Here is a 7,904-nt window from a genome sequence, read left to right as displayed (position 1 = left end):
TTCCCTTCACTGAAACTAAACAGCCTAGCCCAAACCATGAAAAACAGTCTCAGACCATTATTCCTCTTTCACAAAACTTTACAGTTGGCACTATGCATTCAGTCAAGTAGCATTCTCCTGGAATTCGCCAAACCCAGATTCGTTCGTCAGACTGCCAGATAGTGAAGCGTGATTTATCACTCCAAAGAACGCGTTTCCATTGCACCAGAGTCCAATGACGGTGTAGTTTACGCCACTCCAGCCAACGTTTGGCATTGTGCATGATGGCTTGTGTGCGACTGATCAGCCATGGAAACTCATTTCATGAAGCTCCCGATGAACAGTTCTTGTTTAGGCATTGCTTCCAGAAGCAGTTTGGATCTCGGTAGTGAATATTGCAACTGTGGGCAGACAATCTTTACGCGCTTCGGCGGTCCCGTTCTGTGAGCTTGTGTTGCCTACCCATTTTACTGCGAATGTTTGTCTATGGAAATTGCACGGCTATATGTTTGCTTTTATGCATCTGTTAGCAATGGGTGTGGCTGAAATAGCAAAACACCCTAGTTAGAAGGGGTGTCCACATAGTTTTGGCCATGTAGTATAGTTACAGAATGGGCTATAGTCTGTGTTTCTTCATATATACCACTGTGCCATTGGGGTATTTTTCAGTGAAAATTCTTTATTTCGTCAACGTTTCACTTGATGGTTTAATTAAGAGATTACTCATAGAACCCTAATAAACATATATCCGGTCTTAGTAAAACAAACAGCTGATCTAATTAAGAATAACCATAACGCGTTTTTATAAACAGTTATCAAACATAAAAATAATGTGACAACAAAATAATTGTGATGGAAAAAACATGTTTGTTTAAAATCGAAAACAAAAGAATGAATAATATGTGAACATGTAAATCTGATAAATGTATAGATAAAATTTTATACTTCAAACAAAAACCGTTAATTATACGTTATATATCAGGAGATACACCTGCAGTACCTTACAAGTACGTTTTTACAAAACGTTATCACTGAGGATTGTAACTTGTAGACCAAATGTCTTGATACCTAATTTTTTATGATTTTCTAAAAAAACCTGTGACAGAAATTTACTGTTTCTTGCTTGATTACTTTGAATTTCTCTATGAACCAAAATGCGAAAAAATCAGTCCCTCTCAAACAGCGTTTATGTGCAATTAATTCAGAAACAGACGATTCTTGACTGAGAAACCATCGACAGATGGTACGGTTAGACAGAACTAATGTAAGAAATTATGTGTGGTAAACAACTCGAAAGCTGTTTGCAAAAAGAAAATCATTTTATTAAAACATCCTTTAGGACAAATTACAGCAATGCATATACTATACATAATGTATGCTGAAACAAACTAGAGCTTGTCATAGCTTCAGGTCAGTCTCTAGAAAGGATAAATTCTACATTGTAGGAAAATAAACTATTTGTGTATTGAATTACTCTAATAGTAAATCGCCACCAAACTACACCGAGTAAAAAATTATGTTTTTATTTAAATGTTTCCCCACAAATCCCTTCCAGTTTAATTTAAATGTATACTACTTAGTTCACTTTACATCCTTATGAAAAACTAATCTGAACTTGAATACTATATTTCTTTGGTTTGCTTTATGCCTTGTTGAAATTGAAGTATCCCAGCCTGTAGGCGGCTTAAAGAGAAGGTCAAGGCGAGGGATACGAAATGAGGCTTGTCAGTCAGATGCTCTATGGGTGGTACACCTACCAGCAATGGTACCAAATGTACTTTCATGTCCGATGGAAAAAATATATTTATAAGGCGAAGAAAATCTTTGTGTTGCTTCGATCCTCTCAAGGATTGATTAGGCAGTGGAGGAGGTAAGGGCTGGGCTGATTCCCAGATGACGCTGTCTGTTGTGGATGTCATGAGCACCCAGGTTGGGAGTTTCTATTGTTTTTACCATTACGACATAGATTCAGACGAGTCAGTTAACTCATGGGTTTTGGTCTGAAGTTTGGTGTGAATGAAGGAGCCTCCCCTTTAAAGTTTGGGTTTTGACGGTGAAGACCAGAAGGGGATATACTTTATAATAAATATTATTATTTTCACTTACCGGATTTTTTATTGATTCATAATGTAAATTAAATATAGCAATAAAAATACACAAATTGTATGAGAGAAGGGAGAGGGGCACAATTTGTACTATTGGTTAGTCCAACTAGCTGGAGTATTGGTATTGTTAGTGAAAGTTCTGAGTTCAAACATCAGTTCCAAAGGTTTTAGGCACTGTGTTACACAGTGTACTCTTTGTGCTTTGAACACCACGTGCATTAAAACCTTGTTTTAAATAAGTGTTATAAGCCTACAAATTTATCACTTTACCAGTTTGGATTGTTTGTTTGTTTTTGAATTTCGCACAAAGCTACTCGAGGGCTATCTGTGCTAGCCGTTTCTAATTTAGTAGTGTAAGACTAGATGGAAGGCAGCTAGTCATCACCACCCACCGCCAACTCTTGGGCTACTCTTTTACCAATGAATAGTGGGATTGACCGTCACATTATAACGCCCCCACGGCTGAAAGGGCGAGCATTTTTGGCGCGACGGGGATGCGAACCCGCGACACCAGTTTGGAACTTTTGTTTAAAATAACATTTTGAAACTTCAAATACCAGCATGGTTTTTGAATTTCTTTTTAAACCTACACTTCTGTGTTCAATCTACTTGTTCTCAATTTTACAGAATTATTTCCCGTACTTGTTATGATGTTGAAATATAAAGATAGTTGTCACACACCATCATCTGCAAAGTCTTGACCAAAAGCAGAGTTTGTTTCTCGAGCTACTTGTTGAAAGATCTATTTTTCACTTGCTGTATCATATCTATTGGCTCAAAGTTCATGTAGATAATCCTACAACACCCCGGTGAGTAAGCAGAATTTGCTGGAGCAATTTAAATATCTCTGTGGTTCACCGACTTTTGATTGAACTCTTTAGTTCTCTTTAGCTGACATATTTTCATTCTACTGAAGTGAAGTTAAAAAAAAATACACAGTTATTAGATAACCATAGATTACAGCGACATACTCTTTAATTTTATATTATTTCTAATTGTGATTAATTCTTGCTAATTCATTATGATATACTGGACTTTAAGAAATTAAATGTATAATGCATATGTAGAATGTAAGGCTCTTTTAATAAAATGAATTAACGATTATAACAAATAGTAAAATTATTTCAGCAAAGCGCCTTGAAAAGGGATGTGTGTAACAACAAATACATGTTCATCAATTGCTGACTATAGCATGTTAAAAGAATCTCCACAATAATAGTGAAATTACAAATAGTGATTTATTTTATTTCATTAAACACGTTTCCACCATAATTTTCGGGGGGATATTTTTCTTGACCTTAACCCCTACTTCAATTTTACTATTGCTCCGTAGTGAGTTTCCGACGTTGCAATTGTTCTAAACTATCTGCTGTGAGAGATTTCCACAGAGAATATTGAAGACATTTTTCCTCATAATGTTGTGTTCTTTGGCTCTATGTTGTTTTAAAAAATGTACTATATGAATACTTATTTTCAGAAAAACTTTAACATATAATCTTATAAGTGTGTCATTTGCTCTTCCAACTGTTACATGCTTTTTTTTTTTTTGTTTCGTTATCTATTCAACTACAGTTAAGAGAAAGCTAGAGGTGATAGGCAGTAAAGTATTGTGAAGCTAAAAATTGACCTTCTGTTTAGATATTGTTATTGTTTAGGTTTCAATCTCTAAAGTATTTTTCTAGCGTATGATATCAACTGAAAACTGTATTAAACAATTATCATTAACACCAGATCATACCAAGTAATTAATATTAAATAGCTAATTTAATATACTCTTCTTATTATGTGTAAGCAAGGTTATAAAACAAAATATTATAATGAGTAGAACGCATTGATTTACTTTTCACTTTTTAAAATAAGTTACAGAACACATTACGATTGTAAAATTTCTGTTAATATTTCCCGAAATTAGAATAAAAATTTTATAAAATCTATTTTCACTTTTTAATAAGTTACAGAACACGTTACGGTTGTATATTTCAACCAGTGATGGTAGCATTTTACGACAATATGTTTGTAACCTAAATCTCAAATTTGTTTTTATTCACACAATCAACCTATGCCACAGTCTATAAGTTCCTGTTTTCTGTTTCTTTTATATGATCATCATTGAAGTATAAATGACTGTGAATTGTACTTATCGTGCTATTCGTCCTTGGCAGCCTTTATAAAGAAATCAGAAAAGCTTTGTATAAGGCATGTTTAATGTATAATTGTTCCTTTACAGCTCCATTTCAACGAAAGGAATAGAAAAATTCAGCAGGTTTTCGCGTGTTTGATTTTACACAAATCATATGATATTTGCAGTGTGCATTAGATATCTCAGCTGATATTTTAGAGCTATAATGGAATAGTGTATCATTCCCACCGAATACGTTTACAACAAAACAAATCCGGGGTTCCACTCATAACGCCAAAAACAGTGCTAATAACTCATTGCTTAGCTTTGTCCTCAAAGAGACACGTTTTACTAAAAGCAATTTTAACATATATGATAACTCGGTCATTTACAACAACTCAAAATATTTAACTGATAAAAAATACATTTTTCTTTCTTTTCTTGCAGAAATAAATCTCAGTTCTTTTTATTGGTTCACAATTTTTATTCCAATTTTGTTTGTTTGTTTTGGGAATTTCGCACAAAGCTACTCGAGGGCTATCTGTGCTAGCCGTCCTCATTTAGCAGTGTAAGACTAGAGGGAAGGCAGCTAGTCATCACCACTCACCGCCAACTCTTGGGCTACTCTTTTACCAACGAATAGTGGGATTGACCGTAACATTATACACCCCCACGGCTGGGAGGGCGAGCATGTTTAGCGCGACGCGGGCGCGAACCCGCGGATTACGAGTCGCACGCCTTACGCGCTAGGCCATGCCGGGCCTTTTTATTCCAACTTCTACAGCCTTACGAAACCTGGAGTTTAAATGACATAAATTCAGGGTCAGTAAACAAACCGTTTTAAAATATTTCTAAGTTGTTTTAAAGTTTCAGGTATGAAAAGGTTTGAAAGTATGAAAGAGTAGACTTTTGATTTTGTTTATGGGAAAGTAATCATATCAGCAAAAAGGCTAAATGTCCTTGGTGAAAACTAATCAATCACGCGCACAACCTTTATCAATCTTGGTACCAAATTCTGTCGATTTTGTTTTATCGTAGAAAATCTACACGCTAAACTAATATCGTAGACTGCAGAACAGACATTCTCAGCGAGTATGTAACGAGTGCATTAGATAATAAATTCAATAGACTCGATACTGCAAATATATAGGCCTATAATTTTCTTATGGTTTCCAGTATAATTTTTCTATTGGATTGGAAAGGATGGAAGTAGTGTTTTAAATAAATGAAGATGTGAAAGTAAATATGTCGAAACAGAGAATATATTGTATACAAAAGTACAAGGATATTGCAATTAAAATACCGCTAACTAGATATATAGTACGTCTGAGATACAAAACAAAAGATAATTACGTTTGTTAGACTTCCTGGATTAATCTATAAATAAATAAATTCGAGGTGGTATATCTCTTTTCATTCACTGTTCTCTAGCATGTTCTAAATTATGAGTTTAATAATTTCTTTATTTTATTTTATATAAGCCACTAGTTATACTGTGTTAATTTTAAAACTGTTCACTGTTGCACTATACGTACGATAGTTTAGTATCCCTTTTTCCGCATTTTACATAATGATTACGCTTAACCCTAGTGTTCACTGTGATGTGATGTTTTTAAAAAAGGTTCTGCCAAAGTATAGCTGTTAAAAATGGTAATGTTACTTGCTGATGTGGCTCAGCACCAAGTATGAATGTTTATAACACTACAAACAAGGTTTCGTTACCTGTGGTTCATATAACACATTATTATGTATATTTACGCTTAACAACAAATTAACTTTTTGGTGTATTATATTGAAGGTGATCATCGGTGCCATATTACGCTTTGTTTTTCCTTTTTTGAAATCTTGAAAAATCATTAACTTGATTTCATGGATGTTTTAAGTGAAAATTTTCGATCGGCTGTTTTTTTGTGTGTTTTTTTTTCAAATATTGAACACACTTTTCAAAAATGCACATTATTTCATATACTTGTTTGTTTTGTTAACATATTTCACAAAGTCTCCTATTATATGTCTAAATAAATAGCCTATACTGTTCAGTGAAATAAATCTTTCAAGGCTTATAGAATACTTTAAGTATGTTTCTCTGAATAATTTTGTAACACCACAAGTGGCTCTATATAATGATGGTACATGATTGCTGCCAGTTTGAAGAATCGTGGTTGCTTTTGTTTCGTGAAACATGTCACGTTTTTTTTTCTTCTTTTAATATCGGGCTTCTGGGAAATGGTCAGTCTCAAGAGTTTATCAGTCAAAATGTTACTTAATTATAGTAATTGCGTATCAACGTTTCTGTAACCTTTTAATTGGCATACCCGACTAACTCGGTTTGGAATTTTGAAGTTACAATATTTTAAGGATATTTTTATAAATAAGTACCCTCATTTTACAGGTTTCACGTTGACATTTCAGTAAAATTATTATGTATTGTATAATCGTCTTATGCTACACTAAATCAGATGTTTAATGTTACGCGCATTTTTATTATTCGCTTTGTTTTGGATGTCATCTGAAACTAAGCATTTTGTCTTTTTGGTTTTTACAAAAAAGGTGTAAAATGAAAGTGAGCATTTTTATTGTTTACATGCAACACAGCATAACTATGAACTTGAAAAAGGTTGGGGTGGAGTAATTTTGGAGTTCACTTTCTACCTATATTATTATTTTTGAATTATTTATTTTTACTGTATATTTCTATCAAAGAATTGACTATGTTTTCAGAAAACAAGAGTCATGTCTTTACATTGGATTAAGTTACAAATGCTGTTGTCAGCATTAACGTTAAGCAAAATAAAATAAATGTACTTCATTTTCGCGTATATCAGATGTTAAATGTGGTGTATTGTTGCTGTTTTCTTAATTATATAGTATGAACCGAAAAGCTAAATCTTTAGATAATAATAAAACATTTATACTCTGTTAATTTTATTCAAGTTATTTTAAAGATGAGATCAATTCGGTTAAATTGTTCTAAATTCAAGTATATATTACGAATCAAATACGTGAATTATACATTTATAATATTTGCTTAGAAGTGGATATACAGTGCTTATTTCTTTATGATTTCTGATTGTTTAGCTTTTAATCGGTGATCACTATTTTCGATACTGCTGCTTAAATTGATATGCAAAACTGTTTGTCCCCATCGGAGCTCTGCTTCTAGACCTCTACTGGGGTCTTCAGCCCCAGACCTTTTTAAACGACCCTGTTGGTTTAAATCTCTGACTATATCCCTGCATTGACCTTATTATTTACATCAAAGGCATCAGCCAAAAAAAAAAAAAAAAAGTAAAGGGGACAATAAGATGAAATTTTCCATATTATGTAACAAACAAAATAATGAGGTGAAAACAACATAAACCAGATATAATAATTTAAGCAGGGATTTAATTACATAAATATTTTCTAATACCATACATTTATTAAAACCTTATACAAATTACAAAGAAACAAGTCATTTAATTTAGTTATTCCAAATTTTAAACCCTTTATATTTAATTTGCCCTTCGCACGGCAGTTGCGCTATGAATTTTAGCAACAGATAAGGTTTCTTGAAGTCCAGATCACGTGTAATTTGTAATCCAATCAGTAATTGTCCAAATTTCACAACTTTAGAGAGGATAGATTTTACTCATAATGGTAGAAATTATCTATCAGGAATTTCATTCGGCAGCACCGGTAACGTGTACTGAAACACTTAG

This window comes from Tachypleus tridentatus, chromosome 3, assembly GCF_004210375.1.
Source record: "Tachypleus tridentatus isolate NWPU-2018 chromosome 3, ASM421037v1, whole genome shotgun sequence".
Classification (NCBI taxonomy): domain Eukaryota; kingdom Metazoa; phylum Arthropoda; class Merostomata; order Xiphosura; family Limulidae; genus Tachypleus; species Tachypleus tridentatus.
This window is presented reverse-complemented; position numbering follows the sequence as displayed.